The 23809-nt window shown below is 38.5% G+C and overlaps 1 long non-coding RNA gene across 5 annotated transcripts in view; it reads right to left on the bottom strand.

Moving 5' to 3' along the window:
• Nucleotides 1–775: 775 nt before the first annotated feature.
• Nucleotides 776–23809, bottom strand: part of LOC109458618 (uncharacterized) — a 37147-nt gene continuing 14113 nt past the window's right edge. For 2 of the 5 annotated variants that reach the window (XR_016019447.1, XR_016019443.1), the window contains 4 exons: nt 22720–22896; nt 22235–22486; nt 10712–10908; nt 776–5791 (listed from right to left, as the gene is read on the bottom strand). This is a non-coding gene — a long non-coding RNA (uncharacterized LOC109458618). Of the gene's footprint in view, nt 5792–10711; nt 10909–22234; nt 22487–22719; nt 22900–23809 lie in introns of all 5 variants that reach the window. The other 3 variants (XR_016019444.1, XR_016019445.1, XR_016019446.1) reach the window with 3 other exon arrangements.

The raw sequence follows: 23809 nt of genomic DNA on the forward strand, positions 1-23809 counted from the left end.
GCACAGATGGGTGTAGGTGGTAATTAGTTCAAGTAGAGCTACCCTATAAAACATTTCATCACACTGTTGGTTCCAAAGCCACGTGTCTTGTCCCTGGAGGGCCAGTGTTGACTGCTAATTTTCTAGTTAGCTCAGCCACGGGATGGTGTTCTGTTCGCAATGGAGACTCAGTAAATAATAGAACAATAATAAACACAAATTTAGCGCTCACCACATGCGTTCGAGGTGGTGGCCTAAGTGCTTTACATACAGTAACTCTTAATCCTCTCATCCTTCCTGGGAGTTAGATTCCTTTTTCATGTAGACTTTTCTCCTCAGGAGACTGAACACAGAGACGTTCAGAGCAAAGTAGTGATAAGTAGCAGAACTGGGGTAAGATTGACTATGACCTTCAAGAAAATGTCTCAAGTGATAGCATGAAGCAAATCACTGCTCATCTTTCCTCTGCCAATCCAAAGACAAAGGTGAAGATGGAGATTGTGTATTATTACAGTTTTAAGGCATGTCTACGTCGATTTAAGAGCATCTCTTGCCTAATATGCTTCATCTCCCCACCCCATGTCGTCCCTCTGTCTCCATCCCTTTTCTCCCTACCCCTCTTTTTCCTTCTTTCTTCCCTCTTCTTCCTTTGCTGTAATTAAAACTGCTTATGGAAGCCCACATTTAGTAAAATAGAAAGGGAAAATAATGCTTATCCAAATACTTTAATAAATATTTTTGTAAGTATTATTTAACATAAACATGACTACGTGAGAATTAGTGTATTGTTCTTGAGACAAATGTCCATTTATCTGAGCAAAGCCCTCAGTTTTGCTGGGTGAATGAGAAGGAAGTGGATTTTCTGTACGCAGCTACCCAAGTACCCGCCTAGGAATACTCAAGATTGGAGAAAGTGTTAGGGCTTGGTAAATATTTCAGCTTGCCTCAAGGCTGTGTTAGGCAAGCACCTCTTGTATTTTTAATATCATAAAGGAAATAGTGACTGGCAGGTAAACATTTTTCTCTGATTTAGAGAGAACGATGAAAATATTCTCTTGCGCTTCTAATCCTCTGGGATTTCTAAAGCAACCTAGGGATGAAATCCTGGTGCAAATACTGGCTGAGTTGCACACTGCGGTCACTGGAAGTGTGAAACCTCCATGTTCTTCCATGGCCAGGCCATGGCTTTTATCTCCGTATCCTTCATGCTGAAAACAGTGGCTGATAAACTATGGGTAGCCAAGGAGAGATGCTCTCATTGGAAATAAATGAATTTATCTACCCAATGTACCAAGCAACAATACAGGAGCATTCCCAGCTGTTCCCTAAATGTCTTCATTTCAACCCTCATTTCTCACATAGGACAGGGTTTCTTAAACATCAGTAGCATATGTCTCCTTTTAGGAAAAAAGAAAACACCAAGTGTTTATTTTAAATTATTTTTATCACATTACATAACACTAGGCATGCATTCCTTGTTCTTAGCATTTGTAATTCAACCTCAAAATAAATTTAGAAATACAAACAGCAAAACAGTATCATTTGAGGTAACATTTAGTGTCACAGACCTTTCTTTGCTTCTGCTGAAACCAAGGTGCCAAAGTTAAATTTACTACTAAAAATGTATTACTGAACTCCATGTTTCATTTATTGGCCACTTAATTCAGTTGACTCTAAATGGAACAGCAATCATCCCTATCATCATGATCATTTTAGGTACTTTTCTTTTTTAACAGTGGTGTTTCATCCAATCATCTATCGAAGGACACTTTGTTTCCATGTCTTGGCCACCATGAATACATTGCAATGAATTGTGGGGGCTGCATGTATCTTTACGGATAAATGTTTTCAAATTTTTCAGGCAGATACCCAGAAGAGGGATTGCTGGGTCATATGGTAATTCTATTCTTAATTTTTTGAGGAACCTCCACACTGCCTTCCATAGTGGCTGCACCAATTTACGTTGTATGAGGGTTCCTTTTTCTTCACAGCCTCTCCAACACTTGTTATTATTTGTCTTGTTGATAACAGCCATTCTAACAAGTGTGAGGTGGTATCTCGTGGTTTTGATTTGCATTTCCCTAATAGCTAGTGAAGTTGAGGATCTTTTCATGTATCTGTTGGTCATTTGTATGTCTTCTTGGGAGAAGTATCTGTTTAGGTATCTAGTGGGGAGGTAAAAAGGGTAAAGAATGTCAAATATATGGTGATGGAAGAAGACTGACTTTAGTAGTGAACACTCAAGATATAGATGATGAATTATAGAATTGTACACTTGAAACAATTTTACTAACCTATGTCACTCCAATAAATATAATAAAATTTTAAAAATGGTATTTTAACCACTAAAATACTATTTTGGTGGATCTATCAACTTAATGGTGTACCATAGACTTCACTACTATCAAAATATAATAAAAAGTTCTTTTACTGTGTATTTACTGATAACCTAATTGGTACGTATGATAGGAATTGTAACATTTTATGCTACAGCACTACTTCATTTGAGTTTATTATAGTTAACACTACTATGTGCTACACAATAAATTTTCTCATCACTTTTTCTCATTTGAAAATTCATCATTTAAAAAATCTCTTTATTCTTTTATTATTTGCCCTTGACAATAGTACGCAGTTTCTCCCTATGCATCATTCTCGTCATATCAAATCTAAGTCTCATTTTATTAAATAACTTAAGAAACTAAAGCCTTATTCTATGAAAAAAATGTTTTCAATTGAGAATAACAGCGGCAAGAGAGAATTTTATCTTATTAACTGGTAAAAGAACAACATGAATATGTCTTTGTACCTAAGACCATTGTCATTTTGACATTAGAAATATAAATGTAACAACAGGGTTCCAATGCAATAATTGGTCATAAGATTGTTCTTTGTATGCTCAAAAAACTTTTTTAGAGAAGTTATATTTTCAGATCTCTCGGATGTTTAAGAACTTCACCACTTTTAATATATACTCTGGTTTGAGCAACTTTGGCTACTTTGTCTCCAGGTCTGCAGCTAGGATCCCATTACACCTAGGCCTAGACTAAGAATTAAATAATCTATATAAAATGTAATCATTCATTGCAATTTTTAAAAATTTGTATTTCAGTTACAGTTGACATACAATATTATATTAATTAAAGCTGTACAACATAGTGATTAGACATTTATATACCTTACAAAGTGATCACCCCAGTAATTCTAGTACCTTTATGACATACATAATTACAACATTATTGACTATTTCCCTTTGCTGTACTTTACATCCCCCTATTTTTATAACTGGCATTTGTACTTAATCCCATTCACCTATCCCCCTTACCCCTCTCTCATCTGGCAACCATCAGTTTGTGCTCTGTATCTATGAGTTTGCTTCTGTTTTGTTTATTTTGCTTTCTAGGTTCCACATATAAGAGAAATCATATGGTATTTGTCTTTCTCTATTTTACTTAGTATACTACTCTCTAGATCCATCCAAGTTGTCGCAAATGGTTTAAGATTTCATTCTTTTTTATGGCAGAGTAATACTCCATTGTATAAATGCACCACAATTTCTTTATCCAATCATCTACTGATGAGCTTTTTGGTTGTTTCCATGTCTTGGCGATTGTGAATAGTACTGCGGTAAATACAGGGGTGCATATATTGTTTTTAATTGTTTTGAATTTCTTGGGGATAAATACCCAGAAGTGGAATTCCTGGGTCATACGGTAGTTCTATTTTTAATTTTGGGGGGAACTTCTATACTGTTTTCCATAGTGACTGCATCAGTTTACCATCCCACCAATGGTGCATGAGGGCTCCCTTTTCTCCACATCCTCACCAACACTTGTCAGTTGATTTATTGATGATGATCATTCTGACAGGTGTGAGGTGATAGCTCATTGTGGTTTTAATCATTCATTCCATTATTGACCTATTTAAAATTCTTCAGTAACTCCACCTTACCTTAAACCTAAATTCCAAATTCTTTTCATGGCATATAAGACCATGATTTGGCTCCTCCTATCTTTTAAATCTCATCTTCGTTCATTCCTTTTTGAGGGACCTTCATACCACGCTTCTTCAGTGCATCTTGCTTTTTCATAACGTCATTCTTTGGCTCGTTCTGTTCTTTCTGTGTTAAATGTCCTCTCCCTTCTCAAATGTCCCCTTCCTACTCCACATCTCTGGAAAATTTTCCCTTCAAAATCTGTTTTGGATTGGCTTTCTCAGGGAAGTATTTCTGTAATCCCACCAGGCAGTTAGGCCACCTTGCGCTCCTATAGTAACCTGAACGTGTTTTCCCCGTTGCATGTATCAGACTGTATTTTATTCCCATTTGTGTCTTCCTACATACACAGGGGTTGGCCTGATCTATTCAAATTCAAATTGTTGACTCCTACTTTCCAGAGACAAGAACGTCCTTTTCTAATACCTGGTAAATTTTTTAAGGCCTGACTATTGTCAGCGCATGTTTTTCTTTCCAGTGAGTGAGAAGGGCTGCACTCGAGTACTAGATTCAGGAGAGCTGTGCAGGAAATGCATGCTCTCCCTTACGATTGCTAAGAGCTAACTAAATTCCATGCTGAAATAATTTTATTAAAATGGCATCTGGTTGGAGGCAATTTTATAGTTTATGTTCCCCCAGAAGTAGATCTAGAGGTGGACATTAGAATGTAAGTGGGAGGTGAGTCAGGGAAATAAAAAACATGAGATAGGGAAAGAGAAGAACGCTAATAAAGGGTTCATTATCAGTAGCTTACCAGGACAGGCAACTGTCGCTTAACCCCACAGAGGAATTCTGGGAAGCGGCACAAAACACAAGCATTCCGCCAGAGGAAGGAAGTACCGGTTTCTTCATACACTAACTCCATCACGGGCTGCTGGGGTGGAAGAAGGGTCAATTGCCCAGCATTTGCAGCCTGCTGTGTGCCTGCAATGGGGCTGAGGAGCCAGATAAAGTGCTGACGGAGAGAGAAGTAGGTGCTGACACTAGAAGTCAGGCCGAGTGTGATGGAAATGGCAAGGCCTAGGGAATGTGGGGAAGGGCAGCCATTGCAGCTGCTGTTACCAGAAGAAAAATAAAAAGGAGGCAAGTGCCAGCACCTCAAGATGGGCATGAAAGAACACGGGCTGGGCGTGCTCGACCTTTAGATACTGGCATTTGTGTTGGTTTCAACCACAACCAGAACAAAGTTACTTATATCGTCTCAGCAGCAGCAGCACCGAGTGCCCAAAATAAGTGGGACCACGGCGATTGCTCTGCTTAATAAGGGGGAGTGGAAGCCCCCAGGGAGAATCAGGGAGAGAGCCAGAAGCCTGGCTTCCTGGGTCCTGTGTGAAGGTTGAGGTTGAGGAGAAAAAAAATCCCTGCCACCCCCGTTTTCCTCTCCACCCTAAGCAGGGTAGCTGTGTAGAAAAGACAGGAGAAAAGAAATACGTAATGGGGGATATTTGTATAGGTTTTTTTTTTTTTTTTTTTAATGAGCCATGAGTATATGTACATACAATAAACTCCGTCTCCATCGATTCTTCACAATCTTTAGTAAAATCTACATGATTTAGCAATGCTTCGACATGAGTGGATTCTAGGGACGCTCCGAATGTTGCCGAGTTCTCTCTCTCTCAGGGGCAGGCTGAGAAGACGATGGTGGGTATCCAGATTACGTCACCGTCCACAGCACTTTCTTGTATAACGAAGTTCTCAAGCAAGTTACCTGCAGGCTAATTCAGTCTCGGATGCAGATTATACCCCACTCCCAGATTTATTTTTAAATTGGTACCAATGTTTTTCATGAGAGGTTTCACAGTCAATTTCCAACTTCTCCTAAAAAAACAAATCAGAAGTTATATACTGGGATAATCACCTAGTAACAAACAGTGCAGGTTGTTTAAACTGTCACAATCCCCACGACTTTTTATTGTTCTCCAAACACCATGCTTGCAGGGATTTTTTCCCTTTCCTAGCAAAAATGTGTCTATCAAAAATGGAAAAAGGGCAACTATCCCCAGAGTCCTGCATGATTCTAGAAAAAAAGGGAATGTATACTTCTCTGTGGAAATGAGGGACAATCCGATGTTTAAAACAAAAAGTGTTCGTTAAACATGAGGTTTTAGAGTTCCTGGGGGTGACTGACCTTTGTGCTCAGAAAAGATTAGTCTGATGGTATTTTGGTTTTAAATATTACTGTTTGATTTATCCAAGTTACAAATTTAAAAGCCTCGTTTTCCTTAAGCTTCTCATTTCAGCTTACAAATTTAATTGTATTTATAATCTAGTAAATTTTACCAATTGCTTTTAAGGGAACGTAGAAGAATATTTAGTTCCATTTATAAACAGTTAATTAAAGCTCTTCAAACATTTTAAAATTCATTTATAAATTTAATGTATTTGATTTCCTTTAAGTACTTCAATTGTCTGACTTAAAACCTTCCTGAGTAATTAAATAAATCTCTTAAATCAAATAAATTAAATTTATAAATATACTGAATCAAGTTCTTTTTAAATATTCCAACACTGTAGATCAATTTAGTAATATTTCAACCTAAAACCACAAGTCTGAATCAATTACTCAATTTATGCATTTTAAATTGGAATTACGAGGCTGATCTGTTACTCTATCAGACAAAATTCTCTTTAAACAACCAGATTCTTTTTCAACACAAAAGCATCTTATGTTACTTTTGACTCTCTTAAATATTTCTATATTTGATTTAAAACTTTGGTTTAAAAAGATAATTACTACTTTTCCAGCTAATGAACACCACTGTTCATTCTGACAAGCCTACTCCCTGGACTGTTGTTAGAAATTCCTGAGCTCTATTTCTAATCGACGAGGAACTTCAAAGTAAAGTAGGTGGTCACATAACCAGCTTCCTAAGATTTCAAGTCACACTACTAATTTTCAAACCATCTTAGAGCCTTTCACGTCCCCTCAGATGGTTATACCACTTCAACCGGATATGTACTACTTCGGATCTTAAGATAGATATTTCCCCTTTTAAATTTAAAGACCTGTGTCCTACTGGCAGAATACCCATTCATTTCCGGTATTTCCTACCTCTGCCCCAATACTCTTAGGGGCATGAAAATGATACCCAAATGGTTCTGGACATTTCAGATACACTTCTGTCTATTTGGCCACGATGTCCAAGACAGTTCTCCTGACCGCGCTATGTGGAAACACTACATCAGGCCCCTTACGCATCTGTTACTGGTAGCAATTTGCTTTGGCTGACTGTGAGACACATTATACTACTGCGAGACTGGATAGCCAAAGGCTGTTAACCATAGCTCTCAGGTAAGCTGTAAAAGCATTCAAGGTAAAATGATGGAGGGAGGGATTGTTTATTCTTAACTTTTTAGGACACACCAACACTTTAAAGAATCTAACAAAAGTTATAGACCCTCTGCACAAACACACAAACCCTTTAGTTCATAATTTCCCGGATTTCATGTTTCCGTTGATATATTTCACCAGCACATGCCAAGGTAAAAACAAAAACCAACAGAAAACCCTGGGACTAGATGGCTCTTTACAGTCCTTTCCCAACATAATCTATCGAAGTGACTTATTAGAGAGGAGATATCAGAAATTTGGGTCAGAAGATTGGTTTTCAAAATGAAAAATCCAAAGAACTCATCAGAATCAAAGAATAAAATTCATTGGAGATTGGATAATTTTCTTTCTTATGAAAGAAAATTTTATAGTCCTAATTTTCATTAAATACGTATGTCAGAAGTAGAGTGTAGTGAAAAGATAAAACTACAAGGTTAAGAAAGTTTAAAAAATTTTTTCAATTATAATTGACATACAATATTATATTTGTTTCAGGTGTTCTAGGAAGTGATAATTCCAATAAATCTACTACTCATATGACAATCACACATAGTTATTACAACATTATTGACTATATTCCCTATGCTGGACTTTACATCCCCATTTTTATAACTGGCAGGTTGGACTTCTTAATCTCTCCACCTTTTTCACCCATTCCCCCAAACCCCTTCCTACCTGGCAACCATCAATTTGTTCTCTATTTATGAGTTTGTTTCTGTATTGTTTGTTCATTTATTTTGGTTTTTAAATCCCACATATAAGTGAAATCATATGGGATTTGTCTTTCTCAGTCTGAATTATTTCACAGCATACTACCCTCTAGGTTCATCCATGTTGTTGCTAATAGATGGTGACATTCCATTGCACGGGGGGCGGGGGGGGGGGTGCCAAAAATGTATACACATGACTTGTTTTCACATCTTTTGTTATCAGTATATAGTGAGTATTACAGTTTTAATACAGGTTTTTTTTTTTTAATTGTGTATACATTTTTTTGGCACCCTCTGTATATATGTACCACCTCTTCTTTATCCAGTTGTCCATCGATGGACACTTAGGTTGCTTCCATATCTTGGCTATTATAAATAATGCTGCAATAAACATAGGGGTACATATATCTTTTCAAATTAGTGTTTTGTATTTCTTCGTAAAAATACCCAGAGATGGAATTGTTGGGTCATAAGGTAGTTCTATTTTCAATTGTTTGAAGAAACTTCATACTGTTTTCCATAGTGGCTGCACCAATTTGCAATCCCACTAACAGTGCTCAAGGGTTCCCTTTTCTCCACATCCTCACCAACATTGTTTGTTAATTTATTGATGATTGATGATGGCCATTCTGAGAGGTGTGAGGTGATATCTCATTGTGGTTTTAATTTGCATTTCCCTTGTTTTTAGTGATGTTGAGTATCTTTTCATATATCTATTGGCCATGTGTATGCCCTCTTTTGAGAAATTCCATCTATTCAGGCCTTTGCCCATTTTTTAAAATGGGATTGTTTGTCTTTTTGGTTTTAAGTTGTATGAGTTCCTTATATATTTTGGATATCAACCCTTATTGGGTGTATCAATGGCAAATATCTTCTCCCATTCAGTAAGCTGTCTTTTTGTTTAGTTGATAGTTTCCTTCACTGTGCAAATATTTTTAGTTCAATGTAGTCCCATTTGTTTATTTTTTTCTTTTGTTTCCCTTGCCTGAAGAGACATACCAAATAGAAATAAATACATAAATAAATAAATAAATAAATAAATAAATAAATAAATAAATAAAAGATGTCAAAGGAGTTTTATGGTTTGGAGTCTTACACTTAAGTCTTTATTCCATTTTTAGTTTATTCTTGTATATGGTGGAAAAAGGTGGTCCATTTTCATTTTTGTGCATGTTATCTGTCCAGTTTTCCTAGCACCACTTCCTAAATAGACTGTCTTTACCCCATTGTATAGTCTTGTCTCCTTTGTCATAGATTAAATGACCATATAGGTGTGGTTTTATTTCTGGGCTCTCTATTCTGTTCAATTGATCTGTGTGTCTGTTTTTATGCCAGTGTCATGCTGTTTTGATTTCTATAGTTTTATAGTATAATTTGATATCAGGTAGCATGATATCTCCAAATTTGTTCTTCTTTCTCAAGATTGCTGTGGCTATTCAGGGTCTTTTTTGTTTCCATATAAGTTTTGGCATTATTCTAGTTCTGTGAAAAATGCCATTGGTATTTTAATAGGATTGCACTGAATCTGTACATTGTTTTGGGTAGTATGGACATTTAAACGAAGTTAATTCATCGTATCCATGAGAACGGTATATCCTTCCATTTATCTGTGTCCTCTTCTTTCTTCAGTGTCTTACAGTCTTCCAAGTACTGAAAGGGCTTTTATACAATGGACGGTAATAAGCTTGTTGTCTCTCTTTCCTATAATTTCAAAATATAGTGTTTTCCTGTGGTTGTATTTTTGTTCGGGTGGTTCTTTATGGGGAGGTGGGGGAGAGAGCAGAGGTAGTGAGTTACTAAAGAGAAAACAGAAACAACTTCTCTGGAAGTCACAATCTCCAGTGTTCCTCACTTGTCTGAGATAACGAAGGATTACTGATCAGCAAGAGGAAGAACCACATGCCGTATACATGAATGAATGAAAGACATTTTAATATTCCTTCCAAACACATACTTTGACATGTATCTTAGCAGATCATGTAGTTTTCCCATGAGCTTCAGCAGTTGTTTCATCCCATACACATTATACCATAATATTTACTGAACAGAAATAATTCTACAGCATATATTATATTTTTAGAGTCTACATTTTATCTAGTAATGTCAATCTATGGAGTGAAAATTCAGCACTGATAGCACAAGTTTAAAGGAAGATTTATAGCTACTTTGTGTCCTCTATGTGCTAAAAGCTAAAAGCAAACTTCTAACATGGCTTTACCTTCTGGAGTATTTTTACAGGTGTGGTGGGGTTTTGAAACTATTTTATCTGTATAACCCCCAGAGCCAGGGCTCTTTCATTAAGCATATTTAAGACTTGGGTTTAAGCTGCCGGGCTTTTAGAGTAACACAGAAAACAAAGCTCTGATGCATGAGGCCATCAACAAAAACAACATGCATTCTTTAATGTTTCAGTTCAATAAATATTTGCCTTAAGAAAAAGGTCTTTGCTTTTTGAGACTTTTTCACTCAAAAGCTCTCATTTTAAATCATGGTTTTTTTTCCAAATATCTTTATTGTTGGTAGTAGAGAGGAACAATTGCCAAGGTGCCTACAAGATGATGAGGTTGTAGTGAACTGAAAGGCAGGAGGCTTGGGCAAGTCCTTAAACCGCGTTGGCAGAGGTACCAAGAGTACAATGTAAACTAGAGAGACAACAAGAGTGGAGGGAGTAAACGTCATCAGAATTTAGACAGTTACCTTCTGGCTCCCGAAGGTTCATGCCTCCTCTAAAGGGCATTCGGAATTTGAATTTTTAAAACATGCAGTAAAAAAAGATGTCCATGAGGTGGATTAAACCCACGGATTCAGAGCCCGAGGTGTTTCTGTCCCTTCCTAGGAACATTCCTGATCAGTGAAGAAGCTGTCTCCAGGCATCTTCTTACCGGAAAGACAGCCTAGAAGTAAGAACAACTTCTATCAGGTTCCTCGGTGCTGGTGTAGACACACCTGACACTATGTTAGTAAGGTTCCGCTTTACCCACACTTCCATTCGGGCCAAGCCCCTTCATTCAACACTGCATGTTTTTCATAAAACACTCCAATTAGCAATTTGAAAGAAAAAATGCTTCGTATTTATTTTAAAGTAAAACATAGCATATATTAGAACCTAAAATTAGGATATGCCATCACATCAAATGAAAGTAAAGGGATAAGCGAAGATATACCAGAAGATATATTTTAATCCAATCATATATAAAATCCAGAAATGATGTTAACTCAGCAATAACTAAAAAATACATTTATTCATCTAGGCATTCATCTGATTACTCATTTATTCAGTCATTATATACTGAAGTCCTGTTATGTGCAAGGCACTGAGGGTAAACAGATAAAAGAAACAGATACTCTTATAAGGAGACACTGCCCGGAATCTGGTAGAAACAAGACATGGATCATGAGATAGTGTATTAGAGGATGATATTCTGGGAGCCAAGAGAAGGCAGATCTACCTCAGATATGGGAGGGGGTGGGAACTCTAAAAAGCGTCTTGAATTTTAAAGGATAAGCAGAAGTTAGTTGGGTAAAAAGGAGAACAGCATTTTAAACTTAACAAAAACACATACCCAGTACGTGAAAGTTTTCCAAGTCTATTATATCCATGTAAGACTCTGATCTGAGCACAGCCAATCAAATCATCTCTCTGAAGCTCATGGGAAGTTGCCATGGATTTTTCTAACATAGGCCCCAGTGATTTCTCTGATAGTACAGAGGACATACACATGCAGTGCAAACACTATGGCATCCCAAAGAAATGCAGCTAGGAGAAGACAGCAATTAAAATCCAATTTCTCAAGGTGGGTCGGTCCAAGATGGGAGCGTAGGCGGAGGCTGGGTTCACCCCCTCCCATGAACATACCCCATGTACACCTATATTTAGAGCAATTCCTCCTGAGACAGCTGTGAGCTGTGAGTTTCACAGTTTTGACACAACAAGCAAGAGAGTGAGACCACAAAGAGAAAGGTGGGGGAACTGTGAGATCTCTCTGGGAGCTGAGGGAACAACCCAGGTTCAGAGGAAGCGGTGAGTGCCGCTGTTTATGATTCCCCTGCAAATGGATAGTAGGTGGGAGCTTCACCCAGGTTCTCTGGCCGACCTGTAGGGTGCTGTAGTGCATTCCAGCCACTCCACTCCACTAGCAGGAACAGGTGGGCGTTATAGTATGCATACAAGGAACCCCTCACCTGGAGATGGATCTAGCAGGTATGTTAGGGTGCTGCTTCACACACCCACTGAGCTACGTGAGTATGCAGGGCTTCCCTTTCCTGGACAGACTGCGAAGCTTGCAAAACACTGCGGTACCTGCTTGCAGGGCTACCCTGTCCAGAGAAAGTATGTACATAAAGGGGCTGCCCCACCTGACGAAAGTGCAGAACTAGCAAAACTGCGGTACCCACACGCAGGACTAACCCCTGCAGAGTGAGTAGGGTGTTGCTGTGTGCTCAGGCAAGGCTGCCCATTTCTGAGAAAGGGCATTGAGACTCAGACACCAAGGATGCCCCCCGCCCCCCAAAACCACACTCTGAAGGCAGACAATTAAAGCAGGGCTGCCTGTGTGGAGTGAGTAGGGCATGGCTGAGCTCGCGAGATGCTGCACTGCCCCAGAGTGGGGGTGCAGAATAGTGAAGTATATCTTTACTAGCAGACAAGACTGCCCACACCCAGAAAGCAGGTAGAGTTCATTGAAATGCTAGCACACAAAGCAGCCTTGCTCACACCCTACTCTAACAACAGACAGTTAAAGCAACTAGGCATGCCAGGAGCAGCTCCATCTATGTCTATGCCAGGTAGCCACATTTGGATTAGAAGGGCAAGGAAGCATGCATACACCAGGCTACCCGACTTGGAACCCACTCCTTTAGGCCAGGCAACATACCACATGTGCCAGCTACTACTACAACAAGCCCATCAAAGCTATTCTACAGTCTACACAGAGACCACTTTTTCAAGACTGGTAGAGATAGCTATTCAGTCCAATTCAGAGGGACCAACACAGAAAGCCAAACAAAATGGGGAGACAGAAAAATATGTCCTAAATGAAGGAACAAAACTCCAGAGGAAAACAAATAATGACATGGAGCTAATTTGCCTAATAAAGAATTCAAAGAAACAGTCATAAGGATGTTAAACAAACTCGAAAGCAGAACAGTTCAACAGAAAGAGAGAAAAATGTAATAAAGAGCCAATCAGAGGTGAAGAAAAGAGTAACTAAAGTGAAGATCAGAAGGAATCGACAGCCGATTAGTTAATACAGAAGAATGGATTATAGACCTGGAAGACAGACTAGTGGAAAACACCCAATCAGAACAGCAAAATGAAAAAAGAAGTTGTTTTAAATGAGGATAGTATAAGAGATCTCTGGGATAATATCAAGTGCTTTAACCTTTGCATTATAGGGATTCCAGAAGGTTAAGAAAGGATGAGAAAGATTATTTGAAGAAATAATGGCTGAAAATTTTCCTAATTTGGGGAAAGAAACAGACATCCAGGTCCAGAAAGCACAATGAGTTCCAAACAGGATGAATTCAAAGACACCCACACCAAGGCATATTATAATTAAAAATGGCAAAAGTTAAGGACAAAAAGACAATCTTAAAGGCAGAAAGAATGAAACAAGTCACAGAGATGGGAAATCCTATAAGGCTATCTGCTGATTTCTCAGAAGCAACTTTACATGCCAGAAGGGAGTGAAGAAAATATTTAAACTGCTGAAAAAAGGGAATCTATAACCTAGAATTCTATATCGGGTAAGGTTATCATTCAGAATTGAAGGCAAGGTAAAGAGCTTCCCAGACAAACAAAAAAACTAAAGGAGTTCACAACTACTAAACTGGTCTTACAAGAAATGTTAAAGGGTGTTCTTTTATGCAGAAAAGGCTATAACTAAATATAAGAAACTGCCAAGGAAGAAAAAAAAAATGTCACTGGTAAAGGCAAATACACAATAATCACAGTGAATCAACCACTTATAAAACTAATGTGAAGGTGAAGAGACAACAGTAGCAAAATTATCTATCACTATAATAAATAATAGGAGAAAAACACAATAGATACAAAACATGATGTCAAAAACAAATAGTTGAAGGCAGAGTAAAAATGTACTGCTTTTCAATGCGATTGAACTTAAATGACTATGAGCTTAAAATAGAACGCTACAGATATAGATGTATATATATGGCTCTCATGGTAACCATAAACCAAAACCATACAAAAATATACAAAAAATGAATTCAATCAAAATCCTACAGAAAACCAACAAATCCAAAGGGAGGAGGTCAAGAGCAGAAGAAAGGAATAGAAAATAATGAAAACAACCAAAAATCAACTAACAAAATGGCAAAGGCACATACCTATCCATAATTACTATAAATGTAAATCAATTAAATGCTCTAATTAAAAGACATAGGGTGACAGAATGGATTAAAGAAAGACAAGACCCATCTATATGCTGTTGCAAGAGACTCACTTCAGATCGAAAGACTCAGATCGAAAGTGAATGGAAAAAGATATTCCATGCAAATAGAAATGAAAAGAAAGCTGGGGTAGCCATACTCATAACAGACAAAATAGACTTTAAAACAAATAAGTTAAAAAGAGACAAAGAAGGACATTACATAATTTTAATAGGGTCGATCCAAGAAGAGTATATAACAATTGTAAACTATGTACCCAACATAGGAGCATCCAATATACAAAGCAAATTTTAATGGACAAAAAGGCAGAAATAACAGTAGTATGATAATAGTTGAGGACTTTAATACTCCACTTACCTCAATGGATAGACCATCCAGATGGAAAATTAAAAAGGAAATAATGGTCTTAAATGCTACATTAGACCAGTTTGACTTAATAGATATTTATAGAGCATTTAATCCAAAAACTATAGATTACATGTTTTTCTAAACTACACATGGAACATTTTCCAGGATAGATAACATACTAGGCCACATAGCAAGCCTCAAGAAATTCAAGAAGATTGGAATTATATCTAGCATATTTTTCTGACCACAATGGCATAAAACTAGAAACCAACTACAAGAAGAAAACTGGAAAAAAAACAGAAATATGGAGAGTAAACAACAAGCTGCCAAATATCAATGGATCAAACAGGAAATAAAAAACTACCTTGATAAAAACAAAAATAAAACAAAACCATACAGAATTTATGGGATGCAGCAAAAGCAGTTGGAGATTATAGCTATAAAGGCCTACCTCAAGCAGCAGGGAAAATCCCAAATAAACAATCTAAATTTACACCTAAAGAAACCAGAAAAAGAGGAAGAAATAAAACCCAAAAATATTTAGAAGGAAGGAAATAATAAAGATCAGAGTGGAAATAAATGAAACAGAAAACAGAAAAACAATGGAAAAGATCGATGAACCTAAGAGCTGGTTCTTTGACAGGATAAATAAAATTGACAAGCCTCTAGCAAAACTCACTAAGAAAAAAGAGAAAGAGCACAAATAAAATCAGAAATGAAAGAGGAGAGAATACAAATAAAACCATAGAAATGCAAAGGGTAATTAAAGAACACTATGAATAATTATATGCCAACAAATTGGACAATCTGGAAGAAATGGATAAATTTCTAGAAACATACAACCTTCCAAGATGATATGTATACACGCACACAGAATGGAATATTACACAGCAACAAAAAAAGAATGAAACCTTGCCATTTGCGACAACATGGATGGACCTGGAGGGTATTATGTTAAGTGAAATAATTCAGAGAAAGGCAAATACCATATTGTTTCACTTATATGCGGAATCTTAAAAAACAAAACAAAAGAACAAACAAACCAAAAACAGATTCATAGCAAGAGGCCAGAGGCGATGGGGGTGGGGGATGGGTGTAAAGGTGAGGGGAGAATAGTCACTAATACTGTGATAAGTTTGCAGTGACAGATGATGACTAGAATTAGTGGGGTCATCACATCGCAAGGCATAAAACTGTCGAACTATATTGTATACCTGAAACTAATACAACTAATAAAATATTGTATACCAAAAACAAACAAACAAACAAACAAACATCCACCACACAAATACCTTGACAAAGAAACACTCATGTTCCTTTCAACCGGTGAGCTACATTAAAAAATAAGGGAACCTATCTTGCAGGAATAGTTACAAATCCACTTAACAAGGAAGCTTCATTCTCCGGACTCTGCATATTCCAAGTGTGCCAGAGCATTCGTATCTTTGTCTTTCCTTCTTGCTAAAGTCACTTTTGTTTCAGCTCATGGTACTTTTATCAGTACTAATTGGAACGTACTTCCTGGCAGAGTTTAGCGTTTCTAGATTTTTTTTTGTAGGTACTGATTTAATGGTGCTGACGTTAAGGTTTCTATCCACTGGCGTACATAAAAGACAACTAAAATGGGCTGCAAAAGGAGAAGAGTGTGGAAAATCAAAAGGAGTGGGAGGGCAGAAAGAGGACTGTCAAGGCATTCAGCCCGCTGCAGACATGATAGCGGTGCTGGCTCTAGTTATTAGCACTGCACGATGAAAGTCTACCGAGAGCGTCCTCCTGACGGGAAGAGCTCAGGAAGGAGAAGGCTTCAGTCTACCTTCTTTGATCGCACAGACATTGAATCAAATCTTCCCGTCTCAGCAGAAATAGAGAAACGAGCCAGTCCCCAAATCAGCTCTTTGAGCCTTTCCCACGGGCTTTGATCAGTCTGTCCACTCTTGTGGAACCTGAGCATTTCTATAGAAAGTAGCACTGCATCTTGAGAAGAGAGCAAAGGCATGAGGTGATGACCAACCAAGAGTCTCGTCTTTCTAAGCTCACCTTGAACCAGTTACTGCCCAAATTACGTAAGAAGCGGGCAAGTAACTGAGGGGAGCAAGTGTGGGCCCCACTAGGCAGTGGGGAAGACTAGGAGAAACCAGAGATTTCAGGCCCGCATGAAGGGGCAGCCACCATTCAACTTTAGCCCAGTGTTCGGTCCTAACAGTATGTAGGTCAAGTAGGGCCAAAACTCCTGATATTTCTAGAAGTGGAAATATAAGTTTTAATGTGAAATGCCCCAGTTTTGAAATGCTGGTGACAAATGGAAAACACATCCAGGTCCCAGAAAACAGACCTGGTGCCAGATGCAGCTGAGACACCAATGGTTTGTATCATCCGATCAAAGTTGTAGGCAAGAGTTTGGAGATCATCTCAGCAGCAGAAAGGATGACAAAGTAGAGACCCTGCTGGAGATGAGGTCCCTGAACGATGCTACTCTAATCCCGAAGGGCCCCGGAGGAGTATACCAGCTTGCCTTTCATGTTTTCTATTCTGAAAACAAACTTAGTATTAGGTTCAAGCTTTCCAAGGAAGAGAAATAAAAAGAGACCGAGTTTCGATATCTTGGTTTTCTTTTACAGGTTTTATGGGGCATGTGGCACTATCAAATCATTTGCATTAGATTGCTACACTCACTCTTATTTATTGAAATAAATGTGCTGGTTCAGTTTTCTCTGATTCTCGAGATGACTTACTTTCACAGATATTAGGACTGAATGATCTGAGTCTCCCAGTTAGTTTTACAGACAAAATGAGGGGTTTTTAACCTGGCTTTCCTCAGCATTTCAGGGACTGTAAGAACAATTTCAATACACAAGGACATCCCAGCTGTACTTCATGGTGGTCAAAAGAGTTCAGGGCTAGAAATCCTATTAGAAACCTGATAAGGGCTTGACAGCCACTGGCCCTGTTTCTGTGAAGTGGGCAGTGAATTCTTGAGGGATCAAAAGCGCCCTGCCCGGCATAGGCAGGGGTGGTAGCCTTTGATTCTTAGAATATCCGGCAAAGCAAGCACAGGCCTGAGCAGCCTGAAGTAGTAGATTTAAGTGGATTCGTATGTTCATTCAGTAAATATTTAATGCTTACGGGAAGCCAGGTATTATTCTCAGTGCTGAGGATAAGCAGCAAATTAAAGCTTCTGCCACCATTAAAAAACATTCTACATAAATCCACAAACAAATGTATAGTATGATGTCAGTGCCGAGTGAGAGAAAGAAGAGAAAAAATGAGTCATGATAGAATAAAAGACTACTGCAGAAAGTTTTCTCTAAGGTAAGTAAGTAATAGAGAGCATTTCCAGGATACAGGAAGGAGCGAGAAACTCTGTCACAGTCCTGCATTTTGATTATTTCTCAAATAGATTTCCTAGGGGCAGTTTTTCAAGAGACTAACACATCTTCTCTTTTTAATGGTGAGTGGGAAAAATCTATTAATACATATTTGGCCAAATGTAGCGAAAAAGCACAGTTTAAAACCCAGCCAAACTCATTAAAACTCATACTCTTAAGCAGACTTATGAGTCCGTATGCCCTGGTTTCCTCACGTGTAAAATGGGGACAGTGTCAGCCACCCACCTCAAAGCATTCAATGTGGATGACACATGACAATGATGCCCTGTGTAGAGCTCAGAGCAGAGTCAGCACTGCATTAGCCATGATCTTATCATCACTGGCCCTAGCACAGGTCCTTACAACCAAACAGTTCCTCAGTTGACATCAGTTCCTTTATCCCTTTTCACTCCCTTGGAGTGATGGCACAGGACGGAGCGAACGTGCGCATCTGTTCCAAAGCAGTTCTTCTGCACGAGTGTGTTATACTGGCTATATGCTGGGGCAAAGGGGAGCTAGAGTTCTTTTTGGAACCAAAGTAAACAGAGTCCCGATTTAGCTTTTTTCTCTTCTTCCTTTCCTCACATATAGTTAAAATTGTACACTAATGAGGAATTAGGAAGCAACTTCAGAAGGCATTTGTTGGACTGTATTATTTCTTAGAGAATGTTTCATGGTCAAATGACAACTTCCTATTTCCATTAAAAAAACACACAAACAAACAAGAAAAAATGAACAGTTGTATTAAGCAGAGTCCTTTGAAATGGTATTGCTAGAATAGGACTTGACTTGGATTTATATATGTTGACGTTTGCCGAAAAGTTGAATGATAAAATTTTCCAATGCATTCGTGAAATGAATAAAATGCTCGAAACATATTTGATGAATAAATTCTAACACTAGTTGAATACTGACTGCCAGATTTTTCAAAGGTTGTTGAAAATGGGTCCTTTTAGCAATGCAGGTGAGAGAAAAGTGGAGAAATTGATTTCAAATTAAATTTGCAAACCTAATCCTACAGTGGCTTACCGACATTTGGCCAAATATGAATTTAATAGATTTTTCCCACTCACCATTAAAAAGAGTCTGTTCATCTCTTGAAAAACTGACCCTAGGAAATCTATCTGAGAAATGATAAAAAATAAACAAGCAACCATTAATTTATGAACAATTCATTTGTAGATGTGTTACATAGCATTATAGCCAGCATATTAGTAAATTTATTCTAAATCTTTCAAATTAAATGTATCAAATCAGAAGCTGCCTAAATCATAATATATTACAAACATTAATGATCATTCTAGACCTAAAATGTCTGTGGAGAAACCATGCCACGGAATTTCCATGGATTGTCACCTACAGAAGGAAAACAAGAGTGTATATCTGACTGGAAACAATGTGTTGCCATCATCAGTTTTTCACTATCCCATACAGAAATTACAGGTCAAATAACTATGCCTAGCAATAAATACATTTTGAAAACCCTTTGCTGAGTTGTATTCAAACTTTTTGCAATATCCATTATAATTTTATGTAAATCTAATCCTTTTTGACCACATTTAACGATGCAGACTCCTGACCCTGACAGCTGATTCTTTTTTATTTACAGCACGTGTCTGATTTCCATATATACATGGATATATGCATACATTATGCATATTATTTATGGCGTATTTCCCCTCCAAAGACTGAAACACACAAGGGTAGGGATCTTTAATTTGTTCAGTGATCGGTCCAAGCACTTAGAACAGTGCCTGGCATATAGTAAGCTTTCAATAAACTGTGTTGTCTGGATGAATTTAAATGTATTATGACAGCTCAATATTTAAAGCAACACAATATTGGATTTTTTTGTATATAAATTCTTATTCCCTTTAAAAAAACATACATTCATTTCCTAATTATGAGCTCATACTTTTCCCTGCCAGGTGCTCTTAAAGCAAGGATTAACTGAAGTTTATTTATCAAGAGGAAAAAAAATAAAAGGTCCTTAAACTAACAGGTGAGTACAGGAAAAAAAGGGTCATAACAATGAAACTCAATCCTCAGAACCAGTGATTCTATATTTAGCAACTCTAGGCCAACAACTTAAAAATGCCAGTGTACCAAACTACTTGCAGCCATTCAAACATAGCCTGGCCCAGAAATCAAAAGTATGCCATTGGGACATTAATGTAACCAGCAGGCTTCCTGGAGACCACCCTGCATGTCAGAGTAGTCCTTTGGCCAGTCACAATTTCGTCTATATTTATAGTCACCTTATTTTTCTCTTTAAAGGCAAAATGCGAAACGTTTAAGTTGAATACTCTAAAGTACAAATATAATTCCAAGTATAAAGTTCTCCTTCAAATGGCTAGCCAAACTTCTTTCCTCTCTCATTTTCAATCATCAAAGCATCTATTTTTTTTTCAGTTTTTGTATAAAGAAACGTGTATTAAAGTCTCACATATTAAAAAACGACCCTCTAATCTGAGTTCTATCATTTACCAGTCATATGTCCTCAGGCATGTCATTTATATTCTTAGAGCCTTAGTCTCCTCATTTGTTAAACCGGGTCAGTGCCCATGCAGAACTGCCAAGGTTTAGAGCATGGTTTCGGCATGTAGTACTGTAGCACTGTTCTGAATAGACGTAAAAAAGCATACTCCAGGGTGACGACTCACGCAGCAGCACCGAAATGGAAAGCCCTTAATTGAGTTTGTCCGTGTACCAAACACTGCCTTAAGTTCTTCGTAAGCATCATCTCATTTGGTCCTGACCATTATCCACTGATACTAATATCAATTTTTTTTTTTCAGATGAAGAACGTCAGATTTAAAAGGATTAAATAAGCTACTGAAGAAACAACTAGTAAAGGGCAGAGCTGAGGTTCCAGGGCCCAACTTCTCCATCTCAATGGCACTAGTCCAGCATCCTAGTCAGAGCATCTCTGGGCTACTGCTTCTCAGTCGGGCCTATCAAGTCCTAGCCTCCGACCAGCCATCCTATCTTTTGCTCTTATACCACTCCTCCCACCGACTCTGTAATTACTAACCTTCCATTCTGTACCGTGAGGATCCTGGGAGGAAAACAGGAACCACACCAAATGTCTTACCAGAGAGAATCTGATATAAGGAATCAGTGAAATAGGGGTTGCAGAACTGAAACAGTAAACAGGGAACACTGAGATAATGCGGAAATACGAACCAAAGGCAGCAACCACCACCCCAAGAGAAGACCCGGGCAGAGATGGGGTAATTAGGGCCTCTTGTGGAGCTCGGCACAGACTTCTGAGAAGCGGGTGACGCTCAGCTGGTAATGGGTGTGCCAAAACAAATGGGGTTGGAACGAACGATCCCTGCCAGAGTGAAAGCGGAACGGCAAATACACAGGAAAGAGCAAGCCCTCTGCCTTCTTCCAGCCTTTCTCTAGTGCCCCTACGGCAGAACCTAACTGGGAGCCAGCCTCAAGGACTCCCAGGCCAAATGCCAAGTCGCGTACAGGCGGGTGGGTCTGTAGCCGGACACAGAACTTAAGTACAAGGAAGCACACATCCCATCGGGGTGCCGTGGTACAGGGAACAGACAGAGCAAGCTGCAGGAGCTCACTGCGGAGGATCCTGTACCCTCACCTGACTGACGTGTGACCCATAATAACGCCAACTGAAACGATTCTTCCATTTGATCTGGCCGCCACTGAAGAGCTTCATGAATGGGAGAAAATCAGTCTACGCTGAAGCCCAAAATGTGTCAATACTGTACCAAGAATTTTCTCACATGCATCCTAACACTTAATCTTTTCAGAACAGTCAGTTCTGATATAACTTGACCTAGGGATTCTTAAAAATAACTGTGTTAGGCAAACCATACTATAAAAACCACAGGGCTCATAGGAAAATTGGGGCAAAGGGAACAACACTCATAAGCTTTTGTCAGTGACATAGAGGAACCTAATAAAAACTGTAGCATATTTTTATACATATTAAACGATTAAGAAGTAAAAAACATACAACAAATGATATATCTATATGTATATAGATATATCTATATCTATACATATACATATAGATATATCTATATATATCTATAGATATATATAGATATATCTAGAATTGTACCTTTAAAAAGGCCCAATGTAGACTTGTGGAGGTGGGTGGGCATTGGACGGGTTGCAGCTTTTGAGTTATAAAGTGGTGGAAGAAGGGTTATTTGAACTTGGAGGAACAGTTGTGATACCAGATGTGGGCAGGTGTGGCTCACGACCCATACAGAGAACTGAGGCAGCTGGTAAATTTCTGCGTGTGGATCTGAGTTTCATATACGCGCATTCCTAGGCAGCTGGGTACAGTTTTCTGTGTTCACCCAATTTCCTGCAGACAAAAATCTCACATAAGTAAACACAAATCCCATGTTATGATCAAGTTGTGCCCTAATATATTGATCATATTAGAACAAATTAATGGTTTCAAAATAATTACACAACTCATCACATCCTGTAGGCAAGGCGGTATTATCTCCTCTTTTACAGATTAGAAAACTGACTCATATTAAGTATCTTGAGCAAACTTCTTGAAAAAGAAGAAAGAAAAGGAAGGCACACTACCTTCCTTGGGCCAGTACTGTATTTTCTCATCTAAGGTTCATCACTCAACAGTATGAGGTCAAAGCAGTAGAACCTGATGGCAGCCGGTGACCTTTTCCAGGCGGGTATATACGTGCCTCGGGACGGAATGGATGGCTGGTGATCTCAATCTTCTTTAGGTCAAGGTTTAAAGCAGAGCTGCTGAGAAAAGGAACTCATGTCTCTCCCACTTTCTCATAAATGTACTTCTAGACCTGACTCTCAGTGATCCTCAAAAGATGTGTGATCATAGTTGAAACCAATGGAAATAGACGTCCCAACTGCCCAAGTCCAGAAATAAAACGTGACATAAATTTCTAAGTTTGTTCTTCATACCCTGTCATAGTGATCTTTCTAAAATGCAGAAATCAATAGTCATTCTCAAGTTCCAGTCAGCGGAACTACGTATTTGCTTTTCCACACACACCAGGTCACTTCAGAGCTACCTGTCCACACTAAGCCCTCAGCTGAATGGCCGTCCTCTATGCCTGACTTCTGAACACTGACACCACTGCTCACAAGCTCCTCGGATAGGATCCCTGACCCATTATCTTCAGGCAGATGGAATCACTCCTTTTGCTGGGCCCCCACTGCGCCCTATGCTAACTCTTCTCATAGCTCTTTGCCTTGGATATTTGTTTGATGTTTGATTTTTTTTTTTTTAACCACAAACTACCTGAGGGTATTGGTCCTGTCAGAAAAATCTCTGCATTCCTAGAACCTAGCTCACTGCCTGGCAACTAAATGTGCCATAAATGTTTAGGAATGAACGAATACAAGGCTATAATGTTATCATGACAGGAAAAGAGAAAAGCAGATCAACCTGCACCTTTTTCTTTCCTCCATCTGAAATTGGAAAAGGACTGTCAGATCCTCTAAATAAGTTTCTGTGTAGAGTAAAACCTACTGAATCAGAAAGGCAGGTATTACGGGCTGAATGTGTACCCCCCAAATTCCTATATTGAAGCCCTAACTCCTACTATGATGGTATTTGGAGGCAGGGCTTTGGGGAGATGATTTGGTTTGGATGAGCTCATGAGGGTGGGTCCACATGACAGATCAGTGCCCTTAT

The sequence above is a fragment of the Rhinolophus sinicus genome, chromosome 16 (assembly GCF_057876585.1).
Source record: "Rhinolophus sinicus isolate RSI-liver-muscle chromosome 16, RSI-T2T, whole genome shotgun sequence".
Lineage (NCBI taxonomy): Eukaryota > Metazoa > Chordata > Mammalia > Chiroptera > Rhinolophidae > Rhinolophus > Rhinolophus sinicus.